Source organism: Urocitellus parryii, chromosome 7 (assembly GCF_045843805.1).
Source record: "Urocitellus parryii isolate mUroPar1 chromosome 7, mUroPar1.hap1, whole genome shotgun sequence".
Lineage (NCBI taxonomy): Eukaryota > Metazoa > Chordata > Mammalia > Rodentia > Sciuridae > Urocitellus > Urocitellus parryii.
In genome coordinates this window covers 105,458,230-105,471,500 of record NC_135537.1, presented here as the reverse complement: position 1 = coordinate 105,471,500, position 13,271 = coordinate 105,458,230, and the positions used below count along the sequence as shown (strand labels likewise).

Sequence of the window (13,271 nt, the reverse complement as noted above, 5' to 3'; positions counted from 1 at the left end):
CCTGGCATTTTAAATTACACACTATTGCTGAATTTAAAAAAGAAAAAAAAAACAAACAGAACAGCAAAATAGATTATCCAGACCCTGAATCAACACACTAATTTATAAACTAAGTCTAAAGTAAACAATCTTATTTCTCTCTGTGCCTTATGCTGGAGGTCAAATGCTCACCACAGCTTAAAATAACAAGTTGAGACATGTTTTCATAATTGGAAATAAAAAGGAAGTCCCACCATCTGCTAATAAAAAGAAAAGTTTTGCAACGTAGCTAACAGCTCCTGTCATTTCTGAAGAAACATCTTTAAATCCTTCAGAATTTGGAGCTATGGGAGCTGAAATCACCAGGATGCCATGAACTTATGACAGATTACCTGGAAAAATCATGCTTATACTTAGAAGGCCCACGTGGAATCCTTTTGGTAGTTGGTCCAACTTTCTGTGTGGTGCTATTCATTGCAGACTGAAAAGTGCTCCCTTTTCAAGTCCAAATGAGTCAAGATGAATTGGAAAGACAGCAGCTTCTCCCTCTACCCATCTCTCTATAGGGCACTGGCTGGACCCAAGGATGGCTTCTGTCTCCACAGAGCTCAATGGCGATTTGCTAAGCACTACAATAAATGAAATAGCAATGAGTCTGACAAATTGCAAGTGTTGGCAGTCAACAGAAAGGAAGAGTTTAACTCCTCATTTTGCACCCTAGCATTAAGCCTTCAGATAAGGAAAGAAAAATGGTCATCCATCAGGACAGTGTGGCCTTCATTATGGAACATAGTTCAGCCAGAAATATTTCCTCATTTTTTGGATCACCTAACTTCCCTGAGCTTGTCTTTTCTTATCGGGTGTAAATTATTTGTTTGTAATTTTTCTGAAATTGCTCTAAGAAGATCAATTGAAAACCTGCGAGGAGAGAGAATATAATTTCACTACCCTCTGTTTTCTGAAAGTCTGCTATTCTTGAATTGTGTGCTTCCTGCCAGGCTGGTGATAATGAATGCTTCTTATGTCCTTAGTCCACAGAAAATCATCAAGAAATAAGTGTGTTCAGTCATTGTTTGGACCACCACAAAGTGTTTTAATATTACCCTCTTTAGTTGGCAAACTTGTACAATAAAGAAACTGGGTTTGATTCAATTAGATAATTTAAAGTTTCCTCTTGTAACTTTTAAAACAGGAACTGCTGCTTTTCAGAGAAAAACTATTTTCCCCCCCTGAGGACTCTGAAGGCAGTTTTCTGTCTTTTCTCCCTCTTTTGAATTCCCAGAGCTCTCACCATCCAGACCATTCATTTCTCACTCTTCTGTATCCACTTTAATATGCCATAATTCCCTTTTTATGCCCTAACCTGACCAGACTATAAACTCCTTAAAGGTAAGAGTCATTGACCATATTTCTTTATTTCTTAAGGTGCCTAAATCAGCAGGTGGTCAGGGCAAAACTTTACGAAGTACTTAATCATGTTTAATGAACTAATTCATTTCTAATTAGAAGTTTCCCCTCATTCTGTTTTAAAATCATAAAGTCATCTAAGATGTATTATGTTTGACAGTCTCTTTTCTAAAATGACCCTGATTTAGTTCACCATGGTGTCCTATACTAAAGTGCTTCTTGTTGGCTCTGGGTGTATAGCATGGTCTGGGTATTATACCTTTTCAATTTTGTTTGAATCAGTGTTGCTGGGTTGAATGAGTTCATCTCGGTACACAGGTCAGATTGGACCATTTCTTTGTGAGTTGGGAATAATTCAGAATTGTTACCACTCTTAAGAAACTTTCATAATTGGAGCATGTTAAGAAAGAATACTTCTCTTAGATGGGTATTATTTACTTACTTATTGCAATTGATAAGGAAGTAACAAAGGTGGTCTTTTCAAAACTTGTTTTCAGAACTTAACTTTGGCTACCAGTTGACCTTCAAGAGACAAGCCCATGCTCTTGGATGTTGTGTGTGTGTTTTCCAAAAACAAAGGGGTTATTTAGTATCTAGACAATACATTTAAATTCTTAGAAATCTCATAATTGCAGATTTGTGGCATGTATATTATATGAAGAAAAGAAAAATAACCCATGAAACTTTGAGGACTTGTTCATGCTCAGAATACATCACAGGGGAGTAAAGATGAGAGTGTTCCTGGGGTGTTATTGATTTTATTTTTAGAAAAAAAACAAGTGCACAGCTGCTTATATACATCGAGTCAAAGTAGAAGTTTATTACAGATGTGAAATTATGCTGTGTGTACCAAGGATAAATGTTTATTCATATTCTAAATTTAACCACCCGCACACTTAAAGGTGGCACTTGGAAGTCAGTATGCCATTTTGGTTCCTGTGCCTGGAATTCTCCCTGCTGCCACGTTGGGAAGAGGCAGTGCTATGGAAAATGCAGAAGGACAGCCAAGCTCCCTCCCCTCCTGTCAGGTAACACATTTGACTCTAGTTTATAAAAGGTGAGTCAGAATTGCTGTAAAAATAGATGACCAGAGTCACCGTCAGGTCTTGTTTTAGCCTGTTCTATGATCTAGAGGGATCTAGAGGGTGCCAGAGGTCATCAGGTGGGGTCCTGCAGGGGACAGAAAGCACACTCAGATGGGATGTTAGAAAGAAGTTGACGAGGTGTAGCCAGGTCAAGAGAACCACAAAACTCCAAAGCATCCAGGGATTTCCAACAGGGCCTCTGAGCTTAAAGGGGCAACAGGAAGAGGTTGTTTTGTTGGAGCCTAGGGACAGCTAGAGATACATGAGAGGGGCTAAGACAATGGGAGTGGTGAGGGTCACATCTGCAGCCTAGACTTAAGCAGGAGAGCAGGAGGGAGCAAAGGAGTAGACACCTGGCATCTCTCCTCCTACCTTCCTGTTTCCTCCCATGCCTCCCATTGTCTGAACCCACTGGAAGCCAGAGGCAAGGGGTCTGCACTGTGTAGTTAGTAGAAGTCAACACTTGACCCCAAGGAGATTCCCAGGATGAAACAGAGAAACCCCTGTCAGAGAGACAGGTCTTCCCTTGAAAGACAGTGATTTTTTTTCCTGTTGAATTGCCTGGGAGATGGAGAAGTACAGGGAGTAGTTAAAGAAGGGAAGTGAAAGGTCACCCTAAGGAATCAGAAGTTAGGTAAAGGTTTGACTTACTTGATTTGAAAAAGACTAATGATATGATTTATATCCATAAGAACAAGAAAATAAACTGTCAGCCTTGTGGAGTAGTGGTTAAGAACATTCACAGTGGAGTGAGAAGGTTCAGCTTCCATCCGAGCTTGGCCCCTTACCAGCTGGGCTATCTTGGTTAATTTTCTCTCTGAAGCTCTGTTGCTTGTTTTTAAAGTAGGGATCGTTATATTGTGCCTACTCCCAAAGGATTCATGGAAAGCTGAAATGGGAAGATCATGGCAAAGTGCTTGGTTTGGGACATAGTCAGTACTCAGTAAATATAGCTGCCAGATGCTAATACAAACTTCAGAGAGGCTGTCTCAAAAGATGTCCTCTCTGCGTAGGAAGTCAATGTGGGTGAGGATAAGGGCATGGGGTATTTATGATTATTGAAAAGCAACATGAACTGCAATGTCCTGAAGAGTACTCTTTTTGTCTGTTTTCTGTTGCTCTAACAGAATGCCAGAGATGTGGTGGGTTATAAAGTTTGGTTTTATTTTGGTTTATAGTTCCAGAGGTAGGAAAGTCCAAGAGCATGGTGTGGTATCTGCTTGGCTTCTGGTGGGGGGGCTTATGCTGCTTCAACTTATGGCATAAATCAGAAAGGCAAGCTTGTTTGTGCAGAAGAGGTAAAACAGAGGGGGCAGCTGCACACTATAACACCTGGTAACTAATCCCATTAGATAAGAGCCAGAACTCACTTGAAAAAGCCATTGATCTGTTCATTGGCTCCACCACGGCGCAAACACCTTTCACAAGTTCCCATCTTCCAATAATCATGCTGAGGACCAGGCCTCAGCATGAGTTCCAGTGAAGACAAACGGTGTTGAAATCATGACCAGTGCCCAGCCTCCTGAGTGAGAGTCTGGCTTATCTCCCTGATGTTGGTGCCTGTGGGCTGGGAAGTGGGGTCAGCAGCTAACTAAAGGAGGCTGTGCTGCTAGATTCCTATCAGAACAGGGCTGAGAAGACCGTGCCCAAGGCCTTGATCTTTTCTGCCTCCCCAGCTTCAGACTGAGGTTGCTTTTGAAAGATTTCTCAGGGCCCTGCTCAGAATCTTTCTTTGAGAAGATGACACAGCATGAGGGAGTCATATGCTAAGAGCACACCAGGAAAAAAAATGAGGTGTCTTGAGAAAAAAAAGGATCCAAGGAAAAAATTGCAGATGAGTTGAGTCCTTTAAGTGAGTCCATTCTAACTGTTTAATTTTAAGAAATGAAAATGGGAAGCAGACTGGATGAACATAGTAACAATAGCAGACTTGAAAATTAGGGTCAGAATGCTGTCCTAAATCTGTGACACATGGCACAGGTGTGGATTGAACATGTTCCTACCATTGGCATTTTCCTGGCTTATTTCTGCTGCAGCCCTCAACTCCTTTCCAGATGATGACCTGCTAGACCCCCAGCCCACCCACAAGCCAGCAACTGCCCAGGCAATGTCTTCTGTAGTGGAGACGCCAGCCAGCCGTAGATGTCAGCGATGGGGTGTGTGTGTTAGCTAGTGAGAAGGGCCAGACAGTAGCACAGAATACACTATGCTGTGGAGCCTGGCAGTCTGTGACATTTTCAGGATTACCTGGTTTTTAACAATCTGTGGATTTGACCATCCTGTTATAAGAAAGTATTTAAAATACACCTACAACACCAAATAATAAATAAATTCAATCTCATGGTTATAATTTCACCATGCAAGTCGAGACTGGAAGCTTTGGGCAAATAGAGTTGTGGCAATTTGATGCACAATTATGGCTGGTGTGGATGCCCTTAAGGAGAATCCAACTTAGGTTTTTAGGTTTTGTTTTGTTTTTGTTTTGTGTGTGTGGTGCTGGGGATTGAACCCAGGGTCTTATGCATGTGAAGCAAGCATTCTACCAGCTGAGCTATATCCAGCCCCAAACTTAGTCTTCACCTCAACTTCGTAGTCACTCAGTTGGTTGATCAAACAAACATGTATATACTTAGCATTAGGCTTTGAGAGGCACTAAAGAGAAGAAATCTATAGGGGAGGTCTGAGGGCTGAGGTTTGGGGGGACACACAAATGGTTCCACTAGTGTGGGATTTCCATCTCTCTTTCATTCCTCCAAGTGCCAGAGGACACTGCCTGGGAGTCATCATGGTAGGAGTTCTGCCTTGAGCTGCAGAGTTAACCTGCCACGGGCCTTCAAGAGAAGGTGAGACAACAGCTCCCTCCTAAAGAATCCCCTGTGCTGTCTCCCTGCTTGTGACAGATTGCAAGCAGCCCCTCTGTCCCAAGGTTGTTTGACCCTCCTGCAGTTATTTGCCTTTGCACTATAGACCAGAAACAGTGGCCTTTGTTAAGATGCAGACTCTAGTGGACATGGTTATTTTGCTTTTGTAAGAAAGCAGTTTCTTCAAAAATACTTAGTGTGGTGCATGCCTATAACCCCAGCAGCTTGGGAGACTGAGCCAAGAGGATTAGGAGTTCAAAGTCAGCCTCAGCAACCTAGTGAGGCCCTAAGCAACTCAGTGAGACCTTGTCTCTAAATAAAATATGAAAAAGATCTGGGGATATGACTTGGTGGTTAAGTGCCAATGGGTTCAATCCCCAGTACCAAAAAAAAAAAAATTAAAATTAATGCTTAAAGTAGACCAAAAAGTCTCCTTCCTTCTCACCATGCTCAGAAGTGAAAATGTCATCCCAGCCCTTTCCCCTCCACCCTCCCTGCCTCCCCAGAGCATCCAGCCTAGAAACTACTCATCCTTCACTGCCCAGCTCCACCGTTCTCTCCTCTCTGACGTTTTTCAAATCAGTGTCCCACTCACTGGTGCCAGGAGCCTGGCTCCTGCCTTTGCATTTACACAGACCCACCCCAATGACCCCCTTCACCTCTGTTCCTCTGGAAGCAGGAACTGCTGGAGTGGAAAGACCCTGCCATCTATGTATCCCTAGGGCCTAATCTGGGATCAGGAACAGAGTGATGGGTAAATGTTTGTTAAGTGGACAAATTAGGAAATGAGCAAGTGATCTTTTAGAAAGGCATAGGTGTATAAATACACAACGGCTCCTTACGACAGTGGCGCCGAACATAGACAAACAGAGGTTACCAGCACAAACACCTTCAGACAGGAGCTGTTAGAGAAAGGTTTGTTTTAATATTTGGTTTCAGCTTCTGGTAGTGGAAGCAGGAACTTTCACATGCTTAAATTAAGAAGACAAATGTCCTCCTGGGAAAACAGGGAAAGGATGTGACTCTGCCACCAGTATATGGCATGGCAGTTAAAGCCTTATGAAAACATGCAATGCCAAGATAACAGCAGGGAATGGGCAGGGGCCTATTCTTGCTCTGTTATGCAATGTAGATACTTTCTCTTGCAGAAATCATTGAGACCACTTGTTGTTTTTCTTAGCCCTTTAATTATAGACTCTCTGATGCTGTCACCTACCCTGCTGCAGGACGACAGGCAGGCTTTCCTTCCTGCATACATTGCTCAAGCACTTGGCCTTGAGGTGACAGTGTTTGCTAATGTGAGCCTAATGTGAGTTCTGCATTAGCATCTTGCAGGACCTCCTGGAGCTCTGCTCTAACCGCAGGGTCCTTGTTTCTCCCTCCTGGTGTCACAGACATGCTTCTGGAACTGTTTTCTTGTTTTGCTTTGCTTTGTAGTGTGGTTAGTGAAGTGTTTGAAGTGTTGCTTGTGCATGTGTTTGTGATCTTTAGAAATATTTTTTTGCAAGAAGCTATTTTTAAAGCAAGTGATAAAGAAACCCCAGAACACTGAAGCCTTGGAGCAAAGCAAAATCTGAGTCTCAGGAGGTTGCTCATCACTGAGCCAACTTGTCCGCTAGCCAGCTGACTGGGCCCCATCTATTGTTATGTCTTACTCAGGTAGGTCAGGATTGGGCTGCTTATAAATGAAGACAGACAATAAACTTGTAGAGAGACCCAATAACAACTTTAACATTAAGAAGTAAATGTAATTCTCACAATAAAATGTGATAGGCCAGCCTTCCCAAGATGACCACTGGGTGACCAAGGACTGGTCATAACTTCTTCTTCTTTTGTATTTATTTATCTATCTATGTATCTATCTATTTATTTATTTATTTTTACAGTTTAATAAATAGTTCTCTTAATGACTTAATATGTAAGGCTGTTTGGTAGTATTCATAAATATCACAGTTATGGTGGTTTTTCTGATGGATTTGTAGTCTTTAATAATTATAAGGAGTGTAAAAGTCTGTCAAACCAGTAAGACTGCATTTATGCATATATTTTTTTCAGGATTATTGGTAACCTGGGTCTATTTTCCCTAAATAACTTTGCCTCCTTGTCTTACAAGGCCCAACTCCCTCACATTCACCTCAATGACTATACCCAAAATTGTATATTGTAGGGATGAAGGATTCTTTTTCACCCCAAGTATTGGGTAGGCAAAAGGTGGCTTTCAGTTCAGGATGTGTTATATGGGCCTTGTTGAGATGTAAGCCCATTGGTCTGATGAATCTGTCATGTTTAGGTGTTTTCTTGTAAAGCCATCTCCAACAGAGCAGACTTGAGCAACCCTCCTCTTCCAGGCCTTCTTTATTCTCTTTCCTGTTTGAATCACTTTTAAGACTTCTGTTTCTTCCTGGGCACCAACTTTGGGAAGGGGGGCTTCCCCTCCTTCCCCCCTTCTCTTTTCTTTTTTGTTTAATCATGTTGGAAAGTACTTTTGCTTGGGTCTGTCCCTCTCTGTCCAGGAGATACGCTGGTACTGCTCCCTGGGGAGTCTTTTCAGCCATTCTTTGATTTGGTATTTCACTTTTCATGCATCTTTTTCATTTGTATTTTCTCCACATGGTGCTGTGTGTGGTAGAATTTGGCCTTCAGACCAATCTTATTTTTATTTTTATTTTTGCCTTCTTTGAAATGTTCTCCACTTTCCTTCTTCCTCTTTTTCTCATGGTAATCCAAATGATATCCATATTTATGGGGTAATTCAATATATTCATTTTGTGGCATGGTGACAGCCACAGAGCTGTGGGCACAGCCTCCAGGGCCAGAAGCAGCTCTCGATTTCCAGGTACCAAAGACCCAGGAGCTGGCTCCTTGCAGCGCAGAAGAGGAAAGAGCTTTAAAACTGCAGGGTGAGGAGCACTCATGTGCATCCTTTCTGAGCCTCTCTTTAAACCAGCTGGCCATGATTTATTCTTTTTTTAAAAAATATTTATTTCTTTTAGTTGTACACAATGTCTTTATTTATTTTTATGTGGTGCTGAGGATTGAACCCAGGGCCTTGCAGGAGCCAGGCAAGCTCTCTACTGATGAGCCACAACCCCAGCCCGTGGCCATGATTTATTCTGATGGTCTAAAAATGAGTTGACCAGCTTTGGGAAGACATTGTGCTCTTTGGTCCTCAGGTTCCATATCTGGGAAATGGGATAATACAACCCCCACACAGTGGTGTTTTGGAATTCAGTGTGATAGTGTCCAAGGATATAGCAGGGACCAGTATGAGAGACAAGGTTTTAGAACAGAAAAATGATGGTTTTTCAAAGCTGGGCACGGGTAGATTTGATGACTCAGCTCTACTACTATTAACTATGAGACCTCACTCTTTATTTAGTCACCTGTACAGTGGGACCAACAATACCTGTTCTACAAGTTTGTTGCTAATATTAAATAAGACACTGCGTCCAATGATACAATGTAACAAAAGACTGACCATGAAAGTTAAAATATCTAGATCTATATGGTATCCGCCGGAAATGATCTTTCAGAAAGGAGCCACTTAAATGTTATTTTATGTAAAGTCTTTCCTACTATTGGGTTACTCGATTACTTTGTTTTGAATCCTCAACTATATTCTGGAAAAGAAACACTAGACCTGAAATCACCTTCACCATTGATCATTTTGTCTCTCTGTACAGGTCACTTAACAGAATCACTTTTTTGAAAAGGAAGCTCAGAAATCTAACCCAGATAGACTCTCAATTGCAAGAGTTTAAAGGAATTGTAAACAACCTTTTTAAAAGCTTCCTCCCTTCCATTTCAAAAGATATGAAAGCATCTATAGTGCACACCAAGTCTCCCACCTCTCCTGACACTCAGAGCCACCCAGATATCCACAGACAGTATTTCATGGTGGCCTTTTAAAAGTCCACCATGGAATATGATGAAGGCACTGAAAAGAATGAGGTGGTTGCATGGAAAGTTCTCCAAGATTCTTAATTTTAACAGCGAGGGCTAGCCCAGAGTTTGCAATACACAGTGACACTTTAGAAGAAATGGCCGGTGGCTGAGACTGTGCCCGTCTGTGGAGATGTGGGTGGCTGAGTGTCAAGAGAGATGGGGGACTTGGTTTTCACTATTGATGCTTTTATATCATTTGAAATGGAAGGAAGGAAGGAAACTTTTAAAACAATTGTTTACAATTGCTTCACTTAACATGATATTCTTCAACTCCACCCATTTACCTAAAAATGCCATAATGTCATTCTTCTTTAAGACTGAGTAATGCTCCCATGTGTGTGTACCTCATTTTCTTTATCCATTAATCTGTTGAAGGGCACCTAGGTTGGTTCCATAGTTTAGGTATTGTGAATTGAACTGCTGTAAACAAACACTGATGTGGCTGCATCGCTGTAGTATGCTTATTTTAAGTCCTTTGAGTATAAACCTAGAGGTGGACTGTGTAGGGGTCTGGACATATAGCAGACCTATTCTGAGCAGTCAGAAATCAAACATAGTAGTCAGGTATATAGTAAGATGGTACTGTTATTATGAAAGGCAGATGGGAAGACTATTAGCCCTGTCGGCTTGCTAACCACTGAGCCCCAGAATTAAGCAGGCTTACCTGTGCCCAGGTGCTGCAGGGATAGACCACCAGAAAGCAACCCTTTACCAGCAGGACAGAGCCCCAAGGGCTGGCCAAAGCCAAGACAAATCATTTCCGCCTTTCCAGTGACACAGAATAGGCCAGGCAGACAGAGTCCCCAAGTTCCCTCCCTGAGCAGCAATACTTTCTAACACTATTTTTGAGAAAAAGCATGTGCTCATCTGGACTAATTCTCCCTACATTAAGATGAGGAAACTGAGGCCAGTCTGGCTCGAGGTTGAGGGAGGAGCCAACAGTCACCCAGGACACTGAGAGTAGAGCGGGGACAAGAAACCCATCGCTGCCTCTCAAACTTCTCTTGGTGTGTTGACCAGAGTCAGTGATCTGATCTTGCCTGGGCCCTCAGTAGAATTCTTTCCTTCATGTTTGGACACAGAGCCTGTGACCCTCAGGGGGGCAAACTCCACCACCACTGGCTGCTTTCAGCCTGTCAGAGGAGCAATGAGCTGGAGAGCGTTGACCACCGTAAGTGAGCAGCTGCCCACATGCCCATTCTTGATATGAACTGCTGCAGTTATAGCAACCACACCAGTCATCATGTCCAGTGCCAGTTGTAAGGAATGGCTGTGCGAAATCCCAGCATTCATTCGTTGCCAGACCAGTAGCAAGTTGACAATCCAGGCCTAGGCATGGGCGTAGTATGTATTGATAATGAGTTCTGGGGAAGAGTCACATGCAATACTGGTCCTACATAGAGGGCCCTTTCAGATAAGCAGGGAGGGATGCAGGGAAGGACAGGAGGCAGGAAAGTAGGGAGAGAAAGGGGGAGGGAAGAAGCAAGAATGGGAGGAAAAGGGAATTTTAGTTGTCAGAGTTTACTTTTTTAAAAGATGGCAGAAAATTGAATAATGTCACCATTATTCTGATTTCTCTAGTACTATTTTTTACAATGCTTAAACCATGTTTTATTATTGAAGCAAACCAGAAATAAGAAAGACCTGAAATTTTCACTTTGGCTTCTGTGTCATTGATTCCTCTATGGGGCTGAGGCTTTGAGGAGAAAAATCATTAGGCTCTGAAGCAAAACAGATCTGGATTTGAATTTCACTTATTCACTGGGCATGTGACCTTGGGAAAGATAACTTAATGTCTTTGAGTTTCATTTTCCTCCTCTCTAGGAGAGAAAAACATTTGTTAGCCTCGGGACTTCTTAGGTGCCTCCTTAGCACCTTGAACTTTCTGTATAACACTTTTCAAACTAGTTACTTGCTTAATGTTAGTTTGACTTTGTTGCTGGACTAAGGCAGCTTGAAAGGGGGACTGTTCTGCCTTAGTCACGACTCTGAATTTGGAATGCTGTGCCCAGCATAGACGTATTTGCTGGAAGGATGATGGGTAGATGGGTGTGTGAGTGGGTGATGGGTAGATGGATGGTTGGATGGGTGGATAGATGGGTGAATGAGTAGAAAGACGCTTCAGGAAAATGATAACCATACAATATAATATGTCTAAAGGGACGACCCCAGGATCTGGAACATTCCAGGCACTTAAAAATTCTTTACTGCTTTTGGTGGAGGACCTCACCTTTTCTTCTATCTCTGTATTCCAGGATTCTCTGACTCTCAGTATAATAATGGGCAAAATTTTTTTTTAGCTGGTCAGTAGCAACATTGATGGGGACATGGTATGTGGGTTGCTTTCATGAGAATTTAGTCTATGATTGCCACAGCTATTCTATATCTGAAGAGACACCAATGCCCACAGTGAACTCAAGCTATTCAGAGGATATTGTTATAATAGGAGGAAAAGCTGGTTCTTCTCTCTCTCTCTCTCTCTCTCTCTCTCTCTCTCTCTCTCTCTCTCTCTCTTTTTAACCAGAAATTTTACCCAGGGGTGCTTAACTACTGAGCCACATCCCCAGCCCTTTTTAATATTTTTATTTAGAAATAGAATCTCACAAAGTTGCTGGGGGCCTTGCTAAGTTGCTGATGCTGGGTTTGAACTTGGGATCCTCCTGTCTCAGACTCCTGAATTGCTGGGATGACAAGTGTGCCCCACCATACCTGCCTCGAGAGTGGCTCTTCTATATGGCAGAGGAGAAGATGGCTGGAGGTACAACCAAATTGTCCCCTTCTCTTGGAGCTAACCTCCTCAGGAAGCATAATTATCAAGATGTAACTATGTAAAATAATCTCTTTACTTTCTATTGCAACCGTACTTCAGGCTACTTGTGCTCTGCCACGTGCCACTTTGACCTTATGTTATAATGGCATATGTGTGGCCAGGGGCCTGACACTCAGCAGGCAGCCAGCTCGTGCTTGTGGAATGAACGAATGAGTTGATGTCTTATTCATCTCCTGATTCCTCGTGGTTCCACTCTGATCTCACATTCATATCTGCACCAGTGTCTAGTGCAAAGGCAGTGAGGATGATACCCAAATTGGAGCTCCTCTGTCTTTCATCCCCCTCACCCCTTTGTTCCCCTTTATTGCCATCATTTGTCTCCATGTAACTGCCAGACCTCCCACTCACAAGTTCCATCTTCTCTATTTCCATTCACTCTTCATCTCACTTGACTATGGTTTCTATCCACACTAATACTGCAAGTTCACCAAACCCCCTGGTTGCACAGTGACAGGTCCTGTCCTGCTTATCTCCCTGGAACGGATTCTGAGTTGTTGACCACTTCCCCCTTATGACTCATACTTTGCCCCCGTGTTTCCCCATCCCGTGGTTTCTCTCTTATCTTGCTGGTCTCTGCTCATTTCCCTGTTCTCCATGTGCCTCAAATTTTGATGCTCCTGCAGGATTCTGCCAAAGTCCTTCCTGTGCCACTCTGAGTATCCACCCTCTGTTAGAACCTGTATTTTGGTATCTGCAGCTGCTACCTGTATGTGGGTTTCCCTTCCTAGAACTCCAGCCCAGGTGTCTCTTCTGGACTGCAGGCCTCTTAGATATGCCCAATTGGCTGTCCCAGTGTCATCTCTTTTCAACAATGGAAAGCTATAGCCATTGCCATCTGCCCAACCTGTTTCTCCTCTCTGCTCATTTCACCCTCTGAAGCCAGAAACCACTCATCTTCCTCTGCCTATGCCCCAAATCATTCCCCACCTGCTTCTTAATGTGGATTCTCTCTTCTTGGTATCTTTCAAATACCATTTTCTCCCTCTCCACTGACACTATCAGAGCTCAGATCATGGTGTCACCCACCTATGTTACTGAGCAGTCAATTGGTTTCACTGTCTTTCCTTGCCTCACTTCCATCGTCTCTTCCTCCAATCCAGTTTCACACTGCAATAGGAGTGACTTTATCACATTTAAACTAGATTCTGTATTCTCCTTGCTTAC

At 42.7% G+C, this 13,271-nt stretch overlaps 1 pseudogene; it reads right to left on the bottom strand.

Moving 5' to 3' along the window:
• Nucleotides 1-7,346: 7,346 nt before the first annotated feature.
• On the bottom strand, nucleotides 7,347-8,107 carry LOC144255690 (ribosome biogenesis protein NSA2 homolog pseudogene; annotated as a pseudogene).
• Between the last annotated feature and the right edge of the window lie 5,164 nt (nucleotides 8,108-13,271).